Here is a 19589-nt window from a genome sequence, read left to right as displayed (position 1 = left end):
CTTTATAACAGTAAAGTTCAATAAATCACAAACCACGGCAGGATTGGTTTAGATAAGCTCTGGACTGCCCTCACTGTGTAACTTTATAGATGACTCGGTCTCTTAGGATGGCTACACTTTGCCTGTCTAAAACCCATTCCTTTCTAATAACAGTGAAAATTAAAAGGTAAAACAACAAAATATAAATCAAAGAATATCTTCTTGTCTACAGTCTAGTCATTCCTTCCTACAGTGAAAAACAATGATAAAAATAAAATAAATTCAAATAAAAACATCTCCTTCCAAGCTGCTTTACAATCACAAACCAATACAAGATTGTTTAGATAAACTCTGAATTGTAATACGCTTCTAATTATACAGTGATCTGGATCCACACCACAGCACTGCTGAATTCATATCTGACAGTGCTTGAATTTACTTTGTAGATTTAGTATGCAAACTTGAAAATATAACCCCTTCCCAAGCATGAAATGTGAAACACTTCACCACAGAGAAGTTTAATGGCAAGCTAATGTGCTGTGTCAATAATTGTTGGCAAAAGGTACAGACAATGGGGCAACTAATCCACCCTCCCAAAAAAAAAAATAAATAAATAAAATAGCCAGTTATACTTAACTGTTGCAGCACCCACTCATGGATGCACCATCCCACAGCACACTAGACAATGGAGCCCTACCAGAATCCTGATACTTACCTTAAAGTCTCGCATTGCTCCCTAAACCTAAAACTCCCTTCCCCCTCACATCCCAGTTGCACCATAAACCTAAAATCCCCACCCATCCTTAAACACAACATCCTGATGTCTCTCTAAACCTAAAATCCACCTAACCTCCACAAACCTAAACACCTGAACACTCACCACACCAGTCACAGGCAGGGTTTGGATGGGGTTTGCAAAGTATAGCAACTTGAAATAGACAACCGGTTGTAAACAGCACTGCAAATGTGACAAGAATATGTACTCAGAATGGAGGACAGTATACCTTCTCAACCTGTTAGCACAAGACAGAGCCAAAAATAAAAGGGGCAAAAACCTAAAAACAGGGACAGATTTTTTATAGGTGGATAGGTATTTGCTAGGCTAATAACCACAAGGACCTTTTTAAGCCTAGCCATGCATTCCAAATCTCTGGCAAGTTCTGGTACTCTTGATAAGTGTAAGTAGGGGTTTGGGAGATGAACCATTTACAGGTTACTTGTGTTCATTAGAGACATAGGTGCCAAACCAGGGATGAATTTCCTGCTCCCCATCCAATTGTCCAAGTTACACTTGAATTTGGATTCGGGAAGAAGTCTGCTTCACATGCATAGAGAGTCTGTTCCAGAGAAGGGATAATCTCTGGGATACATAGCTGTCTCTCTAGCAGGTCCTATTTATATCACAGGCAATGTTTATGTCTTTAGAACGGGTAAGTCTGGTGCTATTTGTTTTGCGGATATGCAGGAGGTCCATCAGATTGGGGTCTAACAATGCCTTGTAGACCAGGCCTAGATAACCCCTCAACAACCTGTAGGAGACAGAATACATGGATAGGGCCTTGAGGAGGTCTGCATAAGACATGTTTGCTTACGACCTGTATTCTTTTATTGCGGAATCTCTTTGAACATTCTAACTGTTGGATATGCCTGGATAGGTATATACCAAAGGGGCATTGTACTCAATGATAGGTCTCAAGAATGCTGAATACAGTGGAACAATGACTTCCTTGGACCTAGATGCCATGTTTTTGTTTATAAGTTACACAACATAGAATGATTTCTTCACTACTGGAGACAAGTGATGGTCAAAGGCTAAATTACAGTCTGTGTATGTCCCCAAGTCCCTGACTACTGGGTTCTCTCTTAGAAAGTTGCTAAAACAACATATTTTGCATTAGCAAGATATAAGTCTAGAACTCAAATGTCTGTCACTATTTAGTGACTTTAATTCTCAATTAATTGACAAAAAATAAAATTTTGAGAAAGAGACCAAAATACAATTCAGAATTCTGGACATTCTGCAAAATCTAGACAGTAGAGAGATATGGTCGACAGAGACATAAAACAGACAGTGTACACAGCAGCTAAGGGAATAACAGAGAGAACATGTTTCATCCTGTAGCACATATACTCTAGAAAGACACAAAAAGTACAGTTTTGTACCTACCATAAATGTAGATGTTCGAGTGTTCACACTGCTGCAGTCATCACACTTGGGTTATCCTGCCATCAGGCGGTTCCGCAGTTGGCCAGAGTTCCAAAGTCTTGGTCGGCGTCGGTTGCTGTCGCTTCTTCCCTGACGTCAGTGCACCTGCAGAGGCATCCGGCGCCATTTTCTTCAGTCTTTCTTGCCCCAGATGTCAGGTGCCCCCAAGTAGGTAGGCAATACATACTGCTAATAAAACATGTAACAGGAATAAAAGGAATACCTTCAGTTACAATCAAATACACCACAAAGGTTGTACAGGATAGAAAAGGTATAGAAAAGTTCAGCTAGGTCAGAGGGGATGGAGGGAGGGTAACCTGGACTGCAGTAGTGTGAACACTCGAACATCTACATTTATGGTAGGTACAAAACTGTACTATGTTCATCGTGTTACACTGCTGCAGTCATCACACTTGGGTTGAATCCCAAAGCTAAGGATGAGTGGTGGAACTAAACTGGGTTTGGAGAGGCTAGTAGGCCCTGCAGAACTGCAGTGGCAAAGCCAGCTCTGGTTTTAGAGTATAGAGGTTAGTGATGGTGCTTGGTGAAGGTGTGCACTGAACTCCAAGTTGCAGCCTCCAAAATATCCTTGGTTGGTACCACTCTGAGGAAGGCTGTTGATGCTGCTGTAGCCCTGGTGGAATGGGGCCTGATGTTACCAGGCACGGGTCCCATGGTGTGTGTAGCAGAAACGGATACAATGTCCTATCCATTTTGAAATGGTCTGTTTTGAGATAGCCTTTCTTTGTGATCCTGCAGCATAGGATACAAAGAGCTGGTCAGATTTTCTGGAAGCCTTAGTTTTATCCAAGTAGTAACGTAATAGGTTCATAGGTTGGTACTAGGCTATCAGCCCTAGGGCCTCTACAAGCCTAGCCATAACAATTCCCTGGCTATTTCTTCCCACACTATTTACTTTCCTGGACCCCTGTCTAGCAGGGTGACTGACGTGATCCCTGGGGTGAATTTCCTTTCTCCCATCCAATCGTCAAGGTTCCTTTTGAAGAGGACCAAAGAGGCACTCTGCTTGACATGTATGGGCAATCTATTCCAGAGTCTGGGGAGTCTCTGGGTCAGGAACCTATCCCTCCAGCATGTTTTGTTTATTGTGATGACAAGGTTTAGATCCCTGGAGCATGTGGCTCTGAGGGATTGGGATTTCTTTAAGTGTAGCATGTCCAACAGCTCTGGGTTTGACATGGCCTTGTATGTTAAGCAAAGATTGCCTCTGAGTAGACGATATGCGACAGAGTATAGCTGGAGTTTTTTAAGGCGGTCAGCGTAGGGCATCCGCTTTAGGCCTGTGACTCTTTTAGTGAGGTATTTCTGTGGCCTTTCCAGTTGTTGCAGATGTCTTGAGAGGTACATACCAAACGGGGCATTGTATTCTATAATGCGTCTAATGAGGGATGAGTACAGTGGGACAATGACCTCCTTTTTTCTGGATGAAAAGCCCTTAGTGATGAGGTGTGCCACATAGAAGGTTTTCCTGACTGTTGTGGTGATGTGGTTATCGAAGGTGAGACCACTGTCCACCTGTGTCCCTAAGTCTCTTATCACACTTTCGGTGTTTAGTGTACTGCCACCTATATGGTAATTCACGGATACATGTTTTTTCTCAAAGAGGATAACTATACATTTCTTGGCACTGATCTTGAGCCCATGGCTCTGGCACCAAGCATCTGTTTCTGTAAGGCCCTTTTGTAGAGTATCCACATCATTTGGGGATTCAATAATGGCTCCCAGTTTGCAGTCATCTGCAAACTTTGTTATCCAGAGTCCCTTAGTGTTGGCCTATCATCGTAATTGCCTGTGAATGTCCAAAGAGTGTAGGAGCCTTTCCCCTTTGTTCTGGGGGTTTGGATAAAAGGTCGGCAAATGAATTGTTTGGTTTAGGGCCACACTGGATACCACCTTTGGCATACAGGAAGGGTTAGTTCATAAAGAGACTCTGTCTTGATGAAAGGCTCCACTGCCATTAGGGCCTGTAGCTCTGAGACTCTTCGTGCTGAAGTTATTGCTAGCAGCAGGGCAGTTTTCTAATGAAAGGAACTGTAGATCAGCTGTGAAAGCTGGTTCAAAGGGCGGTAGTGTAAGCTTTTCCAAAACAAAGTTGAGATCCCAAGTTGGTGTCGGTGCTCTCCGGGGCAGTCTTATGTTCTTAGCCCCTCTGAGGAACTGTCTTAGTAATGGATGTGAAAATATAGGAGGATCCATGTTGTATTGAGCTGAAATAGCTGAGGCGTGGATCTTAATAGATGAGAAGGAAAGTCCTTTGTGCAACATCTCAGTTAAATATTGAGGAATATTTGGGACAAGGGGATTTTGGCCTTTAGCCTGGTTCCAGGCGCAGAATATTTTCCATTTGTCTGAATAGACTTTCCTGGTGCTGGGCCTCCTGGCCTCCAGAATGACGTGCATCACAGCTTTAGAGAGAAGTGTTGACTGGTTGTTTAGGCAATTTGCCATGCAGCCAGATTTAAAGTCTTGAGCTGGCTGTGTAGAATCTGATTGTTTTGCTGAGTGAGCAGGTGAGGAATTGTAGGTAAAATCCATGGTGGGCCTTGAGCCATGTTCCTTAGGTATTGGATACCAGTGTTGGCGTGGCCAGTCTGGAGCAATGAGTATCATTTGTGGCCTCTCTAATCTGGCTTTCAGCAGCACCTTTGCCAGAAGAGGCAGTGGAGGAAAGGCATACACTGTCAATGTTTTCCAACTGAATGAGAGGGCGTCCACTTTCCAAGCTAGTGTGTGGTATGTCCTTGTGCAGAATTTCCATAGTTGGTAGTTTTGGGGGGAAGCAAACAGATCTATGTCTGGGCTCCCCGATTTTTGAGTTATCATTGCGAATACTTGTGGATCTAGTTTCCACTCGTGAGGATCTATGATGTTTCTGCTTAGATCGTCTGCCAATGTGTTTTCCTTTCCTGGCAGGAATTGTGCTTGTAGTTGAACTTGGTAGGTCAGTTCTGTGTTCCACAAGGTCATTGCTTGTCTGCATAGGGGGTAGGAGTGTGTGCCCCCTTGCTTGTTTATGTACCACATCAATGTGGTGTTGTCCGTCTTTATTAGGAGTTGTCCTGGATGTAGGAGGTCCTTGAAAGCTGTTAGGGCATTTTGTACAGCTAGCATCTCTTTTTGATTGATATGTAGATGCCTTTGGTCTGCAGACCATTTGCCCTGAATACACTGTCCTGCCATGTGCGCTCCCCCAGGCATAATCCAATGCAACTGTTGTTATAGTTTGCCTGGCTGTGGGTAAGGTAAAAGGCTGCCCCTTGTTGAGGTGACATGCCTGAGCCCACCATAGAAACTCCTGTTGAAGGCAGGGAATGAGTGGAATTATTGTTTCCAAGCTGTGGCTGTGTTGAGTCCATACGCTTTTCAGATACCATTGTAATTTCCTGATATGCAGTTTTGCAAATGGTATTAGTAGTATGCAAGATGCCATGAATCCCAAGGCCTGCAGAATTTTTCTTGCAGGGAGTTGGGTCTTTGTTGTCATCATTTTGAAGCTTTGAGTCAGTTGTCCTTGCTTGTCTGGCGTGAGATGAGCCATCTGGGCCATTGTATTTAAGCTGGCACCCAGGAATATTATGTCTTGTGAGGGCACTAGTTTTGACTTCTTTTCATTTACTGTGTACCCTAGGCAACTTAGTAGGTTTTTGACAAACGCCAGATGCTTTAATAGAATGTCCTTGCTTTCTGCTTGAATAAGGCAGTCATCCAGGTATGGATATATTTGAATCCCTCTTTGTCTGCAGTATGCAATTACTGGTGCCAGGCATTTTGTGAAGACCCTGGGTGCAGTAGATAAGCCAAAGGGCAGTGCAGAGAATTGGTAATGGGTTGAACCTACTATAAATCGGAGGTATCTTCTGCAATTTTGTCTGATAGGGACATGCAGGTATGCCTCCTTGAGGTCCAATGTTACTAGCCAAGCCTTCTTGCCCAGCATGGGAAGAAGTTGCTGTAGTGTTAGCATTTTGAATTTGGGTACTTCCAGATATGTGTTTAGAATTGAGAGGTCCAGAATGGGTCTCCAGACTTTGTCCTTTCAGGGAACTAGAAAGAGTCTCGAGTAAAATCCTTGTCCTTGCTCCTGTGTAGGAACCTGTTGAATGGCTCTCATGTCCATGAGAGCTGAAATTTGCTTTTGAACCTCTGCCCATTGATTTGGTGACAGGTTTGGCATTCCTTTTATCCTTGGCAAAGTGTGAAAGTGGAATCTGTATCCTTGAGATACAATATTTAGGACCCTGTATTTTGTGATGATGTGCCAGTTGTCTGCAAAAAGTGCTAATTTTCCCCCCAACGGAGCTGCCAAGAGGGTTTTGCTTGGTAGTCTGAGGGGTAAGTCATTGTGTTTGTCTTCTGGTAGTTTGAGACCTGTCTTCTCCTCCTTTTTGGGTTGTGGGCACCCCATTGTCAAGGCTGGTAAGAGCCTTGTGACTGGCCTCTTCCCCTTGGGTGTCTGTATCTGCCCCTCTGTGGTCTGGCAGAAGCTGGAAAGGACCAGTTTTTGGTTGGCCAATTTCTGCTGAAACGAGGGGGTTGAACCTGTAAAAAAATCCTTGACCGTCTGCATAGATTTTGCCTTATCCTCCATTTTCTTTAAAACCTCTTCTGCTTTTACACCAAATAAAACATCCTGCTGTAAAGGTGCATCCAATAACTTTGCTTTAACATGATCAGGTAAAGTTTGTTCTTTTAACCAAGCATGCCTACGTATGACAGACCCTGTCACTGCTGCTCTACAAGAAGCTTCCAATGAATCAAATCCACATTGGAAAGTATGTTTTCCCACTTGTTCAGCTGCATGCAACAAATCTTGCATTTCATTGTAATCAGGCTGTTCTGTATATGTGTGAGCATTTTTTGTTTTAATTGAGACATCAAATATTGTTGATATTTCAGCATGTGAAACTGACAATTTAAGGCCCTCATAGCTAGAGTAGCTGAGGTATATACTTTCTTTCCCCATCTGTCTAGTGCTCTAGAATCCCTTTCAGAGGGCACAGGATATTTAGCAATAGAGGCCTTAACCCCTTTGGGACCCTGGGAAATGGTTTCTGGGTCAGCAACAGGGCTTTTATATGGGAATTTGTGTGAGTCAGGGACTCTGTAGTATCTGTCTGGTTTGGCTGGTGCAGGAAGTAGTGAATTTGGGTTAAGGCTAGATTCTGAATAAACATCATCCACAATGTCTAACACGGACGGAATAGCAAGTGGTTTGTGCTGGGGTAGTAAAAGGAACTCTGAGCCTTTTCTTAGAATCAGAGTAATCCTGGCCTTCCCAGTGGAAATGTTCCCTCATGGTATGTAAGGTTTCCCCAAAAGAGTAGTCTTCTGGGGGAGATGCTGAAGGGATAGACTCTTCAGCATCAGAGTCTTCATAAGGGGGAAAGGAATATTCCTGTTCCTCTGAAGAGTCTGAGGAAATTGAAACCTGGTCAGAGGAAGAGTAGTCCTCCTCTGTCTTGGCCTTTTATCAGGAGGGGGATGGGAACCCCTGATTAGGGTAATTAAGTCTTCAGCCATCTTAAGCATCTGTTTCTTAGGCATGGGGCCTTGTACTGGAGACTGCTGTACAGTCTTCTTTGTTTTTAAAGGAGTTTTCAGCATTGCATAGGATTTAATAGTGAGTGTAGTCGGTCTGAAGACACCTTCTGCAACTGAAGGCATTTCAACTGCACCGGAATCTTCTTCAGGCATGGAGTCGGAAGGGCCTAAAGGTAAAGGTTGTGGAGGCCTAGCAATCTCCGCTTGGGAATCGGATGTCACCTGGGGTTCTAAATCAGCGGTCATCAGGGGCTGCGTAGGCGCCTCACTGAAAACCGGAGAACCGGCGACTGGCCTAGCAGAGGCCTCGGAGTCTGGTTTGGGTCTCGGCTGCCTGTCCTTATCTTTGTATTTTTTTATGCATTCCGGTCGGTTGCTCTGACAGCATGGTATAATTAAATTTCCTACCAAAATAATGTCGGGCGAAATCAAACCAACATTTAACAGTTCGTTTATTAAACCTAGCACAAAACCGACAACCTGTGACGTCGTGGTTTGGGCCTAGGCAAGGAATACAATAAGAATGAAAGTCCTTATGAGGTATTTGCTTCCCACAAGAAATGCAATTGTTAACTTTTTCTGACATCGGACTTAGTCAACAAAGGATAAATAAATAAAACTAAAATGTTCACTGATTTTTGAAACAGACTTGTTATAGAAAAAAAAAAAAGTTATTCCTTAAGCCGACTGAAATGGTCTGAGTTCCCAAAACAATTTAAAAATCAGCGTATCAGCATATGGCTGAGAATGGGAGTTTATGGTTTCACAAACTCTTTTAGAAAGGTAAGCTGTTAGAATGTCTGTACAATCAACAGATACCAAAATCAAAAAGTGCAAAGCTTTGTACTAAAATGTCAAGTGATTTTTTTTCCTTCTTAACACAAAACTTTATCTGATTCTCATAGCTTTTGTTAGTGAAGCAAGTAGCACATACTGTTTTAACTGCTTTTCTGCAAAAAAAAAAAAAAAGTTCTAAGCTTGTTTCCCACCTTTCCTGTAACTAGTCCAGTCCAGATACAATTTTGCTGTATCCGGGACTGTTTTGTAAGTTTCTGAGTCCCCCCCAGACCTTTCTGTGTTGGAGGGAAGCCTTCTAGCTCATCAGTGGGAGTGGGAGTGGTAAAGCACTAGGTAGCCTATCTACCACAAGAGGAGTGGTTTCTGACCCAGAAATTGTAGTTTATTCGCTGTTTGGGAAATTTTTCCATGCCTTTCAACTTTCTGGTTTAAAAGCCTGTGTTTGCCCAGTTTTGCGCTTGTTTAAGCTCTGTGGATCCAGATTTGGCATCTTGCAGACTACAAGAGCAATAGGAAGGAGAAAGAGAGACTAAGTGTCTCCATGTTGATTTTTTTCAGAATTTACTGCTGTCTTTTTTTAATTTAACTGCATTTATTTAAACTGTATTTGCTTTAATACTGCTACACACTCAAGTGTGCTAGCTTGCACTGCATTTAAAGTGTTTTATTACTGTTTTAGCTGCTTTTCTGCAACACAAACAAACAAACAAAAAACTTCTAAGCTTGTTTCTCGCCTTTCCTCTAACTAGTTTAGCCAAGTTACAGATTTTCTGTATCCAGGACTGTTTTGTAAGTTTCTGAGTCCCCCAGACCTTTCTGTGTTGGAGGGAAGCCTTCTAGCTTATCAGTGGGAGTGGTAAGCACTAGGTAGGCTATCTACTACAAGAGGAGTGGTGTCTGGCCCAGAAATTGGAGTTTATTGGCCGTGCGGGCAGTTTTTTCATCTCTTTCAACTTTCTGGTTTAAAAGCCCGTGTTTGTGCGGGTTTACACACAGCATAGCAGCACTCAGCTGAGGTAAACTATTACCAGTGCCTGAAAGTCTGCTGTTCAATTTTTCCCTTAGAATATGCCTGTTCTTTACTTCTTGCACTTCAATTAGCTTAATCGACTAGCACTTTAACAGGCTTTAGTAGCATTTACTGTAGCACACTTAGGTGCTATCAGCACTAGCTGCTCCTACGCAGTAACAGCACCAGTACTTATTAGTTATGACCACCCCTCCAAGTATGACTATAGGGCAATTTCCTGTGCTTTCTCCTGCTAGCCTGGTGCACTCGGGCATTCTGAGACAGTGTAGGAACTGTCTCATGTACACAGACAACCTTCTCCTCTTACCACCCAACACTCATACATGTGAGAGATGTACTTATATCACTAGATTGGAAGCAGTGCACTCTTCAGCCAAGACTGAACTAGCTGGTCAAGAGGAGAAGGTCAACACTTGCAACTCACTACATGGAACACACAGCCCTCCAACACACCAATCATCACTATTCACACATAGAAACACAAACCATACACCCACCTTTGCAGAGGCTTTCAATAAAAATTTACCCAAACAAGAGACACCCCCCTGAGACAGAAACGCACTCGACCACCACAACACCAACCTCAGAACACATAGCTCACCACCACAGTGTGCCCATTAACTTAAGCCCTTAAGGCAGAACACCTTGCCCAATGTACTAATCATAGTAGACTCAATGGTGAGGCACACAGATGTCCCACTCACTAGGCTGAGCAAGGAGAAGGTGACAGTTGTTTATCAGGTGCCATGATCCGCCACATAACACATGCACTCAGGTCACTCTACAACAAGTACAAATATGACTCAGTCATTGTTTATGTGGGTGTGAATGACCTGAGACGTACGTCCCTGGATGACATGAAAAGAGATGTGATGGAACTCTCAGGATTACGTGACTCAGGCAGGTATGACCCTAGCCCTGAGCAGTACTCTACCATCACCCAGAATTATACCACAGTACGAGCAGAAAAATGATTGACTTAACAACTGGCTAAGTTTCTGGTGTCATTATAAGGAGATTCAGTATTTGTCTGCCTGGGACGACATGATCGACAGACCTCGATGCTTTGCCAGAAACAGCCTGCATCTGTCACCCCCTGGGATTCCAGCTACTGGCTAAGGCTCTTGCCACCCCCTATAGTGCCTTTTTAGGCAGTGTTCCAAAGGCCACAATTCCACCAGAACTGCTACAAACAAATGCAATCTGAGGGGCATGCTGCTCAATGCTAGATGTCTAAATCTCAAGATGCACTCATTCGAAGCTCTCCTCAAAATGGAAAATGTTAACATCTGTGCTGTAATGGAGACCTGGTTTAAAGAGGCAGAAAGCACCCCTGCACTCCCAGGCTACAACTCATTCCATACCTTTCGGCCTCAGAATATGGTCGGAAGCTCCAAAGGCGGTGCTGTCTCCATATTCATAAAGGATGCACACACCTCCAAACTTGTAGCCCAAGATAATGCATCCGAGAATTTCAGGTAGAATTAACACTGGGCAAGAAGGCTATACAAGTCATAGCCTGTTACAGAACTCTAACCATGTCCCTTGACTCTCACTCCAACTTCCTAAGCACCCTGGAATCTATCAAGGTCCAGCCCAATACTGTCATACTGGGCGATTTCAACTACCCTTCCATCAATTGGGAAAAATATTCTAGTACCAATGCACAGGCACAACGCTTCCTGGAATTTATCAATTCCAATGTCCTGGACAGCTCATTCTGACCCCCCACTACAGGAAGCAACATCCTTGACCTGGTTATCACCAACATGGGAGACCATTGCTCCACACTTATAGTCAACTCCTCCCTGGTTAAATACGTCCATAAACTGATCACCATGGAAATTTCCATCTCATTCACACTCCCCGCTAAGGTGGCCACCATGAAAAACTTCTCCAAAGCTGACTTTGGGCTCCTAAAAACAGAGGTGGCCAACATCTCGGTACCCCTGCCAATGGAAAATAGCTGCACGACTGCCAGATTATACACCAATGCACTGTACGAGCACATACACAAATGCATGGATCTTGCCATACCAAATAGAACAAAGACACTCTCCTTCAAAAAAATGCAGACAATCCGGTGGTTCCCAGCCACCAATCAACTCTACAACAAAAGGAAGAAACTGTTGCATAAAAAAATGAAGTTACAAGACTGGAAAAACTCCCTTACCAGACAACAAAAATTTGAGATCCCTTATCAAATCCTCTAAAGCCAGCCATGAAGGCAGAATTGTGGCTGACAACAAAAACAACCACAAAGGCTTCTACAGCTATATCAAGAACATCCAAGGCAATACCCAGATTTGCTCCAAGTTATTGCACAATGGTACCTCCTACACCGAGTCAACAGATATAGCCAACATACTGGCCAACAGATTCAGTGATAACCTTACCCCCCCCCCCCCAAAGGCCCTATCACAATACCAGAAAAAAACCTGGTACCCACCATTTCTGCAGCACAGGTAAAAGCTGCATTATCCAAAGTCAAGAATATAGCATCCATGGGACCTAATAATATCCCTGGCTGTGTCCTACATGAACTACAAAGTAAACTGGTACCACACCTGTGTGCCCTGTTCAGTTACAGTCTTACCTCAGGCTTTGTCCCTAACAAATGGCGCACTAGTACAGTCATCCCTCCCCACAAAGGGGGAAGCAACTACAGACCTTGGGAACTACTGCCCCCATTAGCTTGACGAGTCTGGTATGCAGAGCTATGGAGTGCATCATCATGGACCTACTCAACAAAGATATAGGCAATCTCCAAACTCTTGACCCCACACAGTTTGGCTTTGCCAAGGGGAGATCCTGCCTGCTGAACCACGTTGACTTCTTTGAGGCAGTCACCAAGGCTGTGGATGAGGATAAGGCAGTGCATACAGCCTACCTCGACCTGGCCAAGGTCTTTGATACCATTCCCCACTCGGGTATCATTGATAAACTCACCAAACTAGGCATCAACCCTTATATCACTAGATGGGTTGCAAATTCGCTCACAGACAGGACCCACAGAGTGAAAGTTGCAGACTTAAGTCGGACTGTCGACGAGTCATGAGTGGAGTCCCACAGGGCTCAGCCCTGGGCCCTCTCCTCTTTGGCATCTACTTCTCAGAAGTCCAGGCCGACACAGAGGGACTGTGGCTGACCATGTTCACTGATGACTGCAAGCTAGGAGTCATTATCAACTCCCCAAGTGATTCAAACATCCTACAAAAGGGCCTCTCTGAGACCAATGAGTGTCGGAACCTCGGCCTTAAGCTTAATGCCAAAAAATGCGTCATCACTCCCTTTGGAAAAAACTCGGCTCCCATGAATTACCATGTAGATGGGAGCTCACTAAACACTGAAGGGGCCAAAAGAGATCTGATACCCAGGTTGGCAGCCACCTTCACCTTCGACCCCCACATTGCCACTGTGGTCAGAAAGTCCTTCTACATGGCACATGTTATAACCAAAGAGTTTGCATCCAGAAAGAGAGAGGTCATTATCTCTCTTTACTAATCCCTCAGACCAATCATTGAATATAACACCCCGTTTGGCATGTACCTGACCAGGCACCTACAACAGCTGGAGAGGCCACAAAAGTACCTCACAAAAAGGATCCTAGACCTTAAACACATGCCCTACACGGACAGACTCAAGAATCTTCAGCTGTTCTTAGTCTCTTATCGTCTACTCAGAGGTGATCTCTGCTTGAATTACAAAGCCATGTCCGACCCAGCCCTACTTGAAATGCTACACTTAAAGAAATCCCCATCCTGCCAAGCCACACGGTCCAGAGATCACAACCTCACTACCACAATCAACAGAACATGCTGGAGGAACAGGTTCAACTCCCAAAGACTGCCCATACTCTGGAATAAGCTTTCCATTCATGTCAAGCAGAGCACCTCACTGGACCTCTTCAAGAGAAATATCGACGAATGGATGGGTAACAGAAAGTTCACTCCAGCTACCCTACTGGATAAAGGCACTCTGAACTAACAACGGGTGGCACGGTGTCAGGGAAAAGTTTTTGGGATAGGCTTGTAAAAGCTTCAGGGCCATTAGCCTAGTACACACCTATGAATGCACAGTGCAAAAAGTACAGTTTTCTACCTACCATAAATGTAGATGTTCGAGTGTAGACACTGCTGCAGTCATTACACTTGGGTTATCCTGCTGTCAGGTGGTCCCGCAGTCGGCCAGAGTTCCAAAGTCTTGGTCCGGCGTCGGTTGCTGTCGCCTCCTCCCTGATGTCAGTGCGACAGGGGTATATAAGATGCAGCCGACGCCATTTTCTTCAGTTTTTCTTGCCCCAGATGTCAGGTGCCTCTAAATATGTAGGCAATTCCAATTGCTAATAAAACATACATAAGAAAAGCAAAAAACAACTTACAGCTACTAGCAAATACTCCCCATAGGTAGTAAGGGTAGAAGACATAGGTACATACCAGCCAGTAAGAGGGGAAGGAGGGAGGGTAACCTGGACTGCAGCAGTGTCTACACTCGAACATCTACATTTATGGTAGGTACAAAACTGTACTATGTTCATCATGTTACACTGCTGCAGTCATGACACTTGGGTAGAATCCCAAAGCTGTGGAAGGGTGGCTGGGTCCTATAAGGCATTAGGGGTGGCTATAAGGCCCTGCAGCACTGCAGTGGCGAAGCCAGCTCTGGATTTAGAGTATAGAGGCAGATGGTAATGCTTGGTGAAGGTGTGTACAGAACTCAAGTTGCTGCTTCCAAAATATCCTTGGTAGGTACTCCCCTGAGGTAGGCAGTTGAAGTGGCTGTTGCCCTGGTGGAGTGAGATCTAATGCTGCTATGCACAGGTTTTCCATGGTATGTGTAGCAGAAACGTATACAATGTCCTATCCATTTTGAAATAGTCTGTTTTGAAATGGCTTTTCCCTGTGGTCCTGCAGCATATGCTACCAATAATTGCTCAGATTTTCTGAAAGCTTTGGTTTTGTCCAAGTAGAAGTGTAACTGCCTGTGAATGTCCAAAGAGTGCAGTAGTCTCTCCCCTTTATTCTGTGGTTTAGGATAAAAAGTTGACAGGTGAATAGTTTGGTTTAGAGCCACACTGGATACCACCTTTGGCATAAAAGTAGGGTTAGTTCGTAAAGACACACTCTCCTGGTGGAAAATGAGAAAAGCTTCCACTGTCATTAGAGCCTGTAATTCTGAAACTGTTCATGCTGATGTTATTGCCAGGAGCAGAGCAGTTTTCCAAGAGATATATTTTAATTCTGCTGTGTTGGTTGGCTCAAAAGGAGGTAAAGTTAGCTTCTCCAAAACAAAGTTGATGTCCCAAGTTGAAGTAGGGGCTCTATTGGGCGGTCTTATGTTTTTAGCCCCTCTGAGGTACTGTTTTAACAGAGGATTAGAGAAAATTGGTGGATCCGTGTTGTAATGAGCAGAGATAGCAGAGGCGTGGATCTTGATGGATGAGAAGAAGAGTCCTTTGTCCAGCATCTCAGTTAAGTATTGTAGTATCTGAGGAATGTTTGGTACAAGAGGGTCAAGGCTGTGAACCTGGTTCCAGGCACAGAATCTCTTCCATTTATCCGAATAGGCTTTCCTGGTACTAGGTCTTCTGGCCTCCAGAATGACATCCATAACAGCTTTGGAGAGAGGCATTGCTTGCTTGACTAAGGAATCTTCCATGCAGCTAGGTTTAAGGTCTTTAGCTGGCTGTGCAGTATTTGTTTGTTGTGCTGAGTCGGCAGATGTGGGATTTGAGGCAAAATCCAGGGTGGTTCTTGTGCTAAGCTTCTTAAGATTGGGTACCAGTGCTGGCGTGGCCAGTCTGGTGCAATCAGGATCATCTTTGGCTCTTCCTGCCTGGCTTTTATGAGTACCTTTGGCAGAAGAGGTAATGGTGGGAAAGCGTATACTTGTAGGTTCTTCCAGCTGAATAAGAGGGCATCCACTTTCCATGCTTGTGAATGGTAACTCCTTGTGCAGAATTTTTGTAGCTGGCAGTTTATTGGGGATGCAAACAGATCTATGTCCGGGCTCCACCACTTCTGTGTTATCATTCTGAATATTAATGGATTCAACTCCCATTCGTGGGGATCCATGATGTTTCTGCTTAAGTCGTCTGCCAGTGTGTTTTTCTCTCCTGGCAGGAATTGCGCTTGCAGATGAACTTGAAGGTTTATAGCTGCGTTCCATAAGGTCATAGTTTGTCTGCATAGGGGGTAGGAGTGAGTGCCCCCTTGCTTGTTTATGCATCACATAACTGTAGTGTCATCTGTCTTTAGCAGTAGTTGTCCTGGATGCAGCAGGTCCTTGAAAGCTATAAGGGCATTTTGTACAGCTAGCATCTCTTTTTGATTGATGTAAAGATGCCTTTGTTCTGCGGTCCACGTGCCCTGAATACATTTGCTTGCCATGTGTGCTCCCCCAGGCGTAATCTGATGCATCTGTTGTCAGTGTTTGCCTGGCTGTGGGTTGTGTAAAAGGCTGTCCCTTGTTGAGGTGACAAGCTTGAGCCCACCATTGAAACTCCTGTTGAAGGCAAGGGATCAGTGGTACAACTGTTTCCAAACTTTGACAGTGTTGAGACCATACATTCTTTAGGTACCATTGTAGTTTCCTCATATGCAGTCTGGCATATGGAATTAGTAGTATGCAGGATGCCATGTAACCCAAGGCCTGCAGAATTTTTCTTGCAGGGAGCTGGGTCTTTGCTGCCATCAATTGAAAGTATTGAGTCAGTTGTCCTCGTTTGTCTGGCGTGAGATAAGCCATCTGGGCCGTTGTGTTCAAGCTGGCACCCAGGAATATAATCTCTTGTGAGGGCACTAGTTTTGATTTCTTTTCGTTTACTGTGTACCCCAGGCAACTTAACTTTTTTACAAACGCCAGATGCTTTAGAAGAGTGTCCTTGCTCTCTGCTTGAATCAGGCAGTCGTCCAGGTACGGATAAATTTGAATTCCTTTCTGTCTGCAAAATGCAATTACTGGTGCCAGGCACTTTGTGAAGACCCTGGGCGCAGTAGAGAAGCCAAAGGGCAGTGCAGAGAATTGGTAGTGCATTGAACCAGCTATGAATCTGAGGTATCTTCTGAAGTTTTGTCTGATAGGGACATGCAGGTATTCCTCTTTGAGGTCCAAAGTCACAAGCCAAGCTTTCTTGCCCAGCATGGGAAGAAGCCGCTGTAATGTTAACATTTTGAATTTCGGAACATCCAGGTAAGTGTTTAGAGATGAATGATCCAGAATGGGCCTCCAGGCTTTGTCCTTTCTGGATACCAGAAAGAGTCTTGAGTAAAATCCTTGTCCTTGCTGCTGTGATGGTACCTTTTGAATAGCTCTCATATCCATGAGTGCTGTAATTTATTTTTGAGCCTCTGCCCATTGATTTGGTGGCAGATGTGGCATTCCTTTTAACCTTGGCAGAGTGTGAAAGTGAAATCTGTAACCTTGAAATACAACGTTGAGAACCCATTTGTCTTTGGTGATCATTTGCCAATTGTGGTAGAAGAGTGCCAGTTTTCCTCCCAAGGGGGCTGCCAAGACGGATTTGTTTGGCAGCTGTAGTGGGAAGTCATTGGAGTTGCTTTTTATATGGTTGTGGCCTATCTTCCCCTTCTTTCTGGCCTGATGCAACCCATTGTCGAGGCCTGTAAGGACCTTGTGTTTGACCTCTACCTCTTGGACGTCTGTATCTTCCCCTTTGAGGTCTGTCTAATTGGAAAGGACCAATTCTTAGTTGGCCAGTTTCTGCTAAATCTAGGAAGCTGAACCTGTAAGAAATCCTTCACCGTTTGCATAGATTTTGTCTTGTCCTCCATTTTCTTTAATACCTCATCTGCCTTAACTCCAAATAACACATTCCTGCTGCAAAGGTGCATCCAATAATTTTGCTTTAACATGATCTGGTAACGTATGTTCTTTTAACCAAGCATGTCTTCTAATAACAGAGCCTGTAACTGCTTCTCTGCAGGAGGCTTCTATAGAATCAAAACCACATTGCAAAGTATGCGTTCCCACTTGTTCAGCTGCATGCAATAAATCCTGCATTTCTTTAAAATTAGGGGGATCTGATTCTGGAAGCATTTTTTGTTTCAACTGAGACAATAAAAATTGCTGATATTTTAGCATGTGAAACTGGCAATTTAAGGCTCTCATTGCTAAAGTTGCAGACGTATATACTTTCTTTCCCCATCTGTCTAATGCTCTGGAATCTCTGTCAGAGGGAACTGAATTCTTGGCTGATGAGGCCTTAACTCCTTTGGGTCCCTGAGAAACAGTTTCAGGGTCAGCGACAGGGCTTTTATACAGAAATTTATGTGAGTCAGGGACTCTGTAGTATCTGTCAGGTTTAACAGTGGCTGGAGGTAAGGAATCAGGATTTAAGCTGGATTCAGTATACACATCGACAATATCTAACACTGGCGATATAGCAAGGGGTCTGTGCTGAGGTAATAAAAGGAAGTCGCTGAGCCTTTTCTTGGATTCTGAGTAATCCTGGCCTTCCCAGTGGAAATGCTCCCTCATGGTATGTAGGGTTTCCCCAAAGGAGTAGTCCTCAGGTGGTGAGGCTGATGGAATTGATTCCTCAGCATCAGAATCCTCATAAGGGGGTAAAAAGTATCCTGAGGATGAATCAGAAGAGATGGACACCTGGTCGGATGAGTCATAGTCTGCATCCTGTCTAGGCCTTTTATCAGGAGGGGGATGGGAACCCCTGATCAGAGTAATTAGGTCTTCGGCCATTTTGAGCATTTGTTTCTTAGGCATGGAGGCCTGTCCTGGAGAATGCTGAATCTGTTTCTTAGACTTAGCTGAGGGTTTAATGCTTAACTGAGTAGGTCTAAAGACACCCTCTGTAGCTGTGGGTTGCTCAGCTACTCCGGATCCCTCTGAAAGGTTAGTCTCAGTAGGCTGAAGAGCTTGTGCGTACGAAGGCCCAGCCATCTCCACGTGGGAGTCAGAGGCGGCTTGTGGTTCTACAGAAGTGGTCGTTAGGGGCTGCGAAGGCGCCTCGCTGAAAACCGGAGAACCAGTGGCTGGCCTAGAACAGGCTTCATCGTCAGTTTTGGGCCTCGGATGCCTAGCCTTGTCTTTGTGCTTTTTGTGTATTCTGGTCGTCGGAAGTTCCGACGGCATGGTATAATTGAATTTTCTACCAAAATAATGTCGGGCAAAATCAAACCGACGTTTAATAGTGCGCTTGTTAAACCTAGCACAAAACCAACAACCAGTAACGTAGTGGTCAGGGCCTAGGCATGGGATACAATAGGAATGGAAATCCTTACGAGGTATTTGCTTCCCACAAGAAGTACAGTTATTAACTTTTACTGACATCGGTCTGAGGCAAGAAAACGTTTCCCCAACGGGGTACTTAGCTTTGTAGAAGACTTCAGTTTTGGACTTGGAATGAAAATCTCAGGAGACGGCCTACCGGCACTTGCGAACTGCTTTTGCTTCAGGCACCGCGCGGCAAGAAAGACTTAAGAAAATGGCGTCGGCTGCATCTTATATACCCCTGTCGCACTGACGTCAGGGAGGAGGTGACAGCAACCGACGCCGGACCAAGACTTTGGAACTCTGGCTGACTGCGGGACCACCTGACGGCAGGATAACCCAAGTGTAATGACTGCAGCAGTGTAACACAATGAACATCAGTCAAGGCCACTGAACGCCAGAAGAAATGGCACATCTACAAACACAAAACTAGTTCCACAAATGACTTAGTACATACCACTCCATGACATTTATGCAGAATGTATTAAGGCAGTGTTAAAGTTATAATGAATAAAATTTAAGTTTTGTGGGCAAATATGTTGAGAAAAGATACTCTGATGGACAGTATTCATAACCAAGGCAACAACTGATCTGCCATCCCATACAAGCAGACCCCTCTGCCATCTGGCTTTAAGATTTTTGTCCTAGATACTATACAGATTCTAAGTAAGAACGCAGCTTTAGCAGCCCATTACCCATCATACGTTGGTACTAGGCTATCGGCTCTAGGGCCTATACAAGCCTCGCCATAGCAATTCGCTGGAT

At 44.3% G+C, this 19589-nt stretch overlaps 1 protein-coding gene across 5 annotated transcripts in view; it reads right to left on the bottom strand.

Moving 5' to 3' along the window:
• The window catches only part of TBL1X (transducin beta like 1 X-linked), a 2018721-nt gene that overhangs the window by 1240598 nt on the left and 758534 nt on the right, over positions 1–19589 (bottom strand). The gene's annotated exons all lie outside the window — the stretch shown is intronic.

Source organism: Protopterus annectens, chromosome 5.part0 (genome assembly GCF_019279795.1).
Source record: "Protopterus annectens isolate FY-2018-M chromosome 5.part0, PAN1.0, whole genome shotgun sequence".
In the NCBI taxonomy this organism is placed as follows: Eukaryota; Metazoa; Chordata; order Ceratodontiformes; family Protopteridae; genus Protopterus; species Protopterus annectens.
This window is presented reverse-complemented; position numbering and strand designations above follow the sequence as displayed.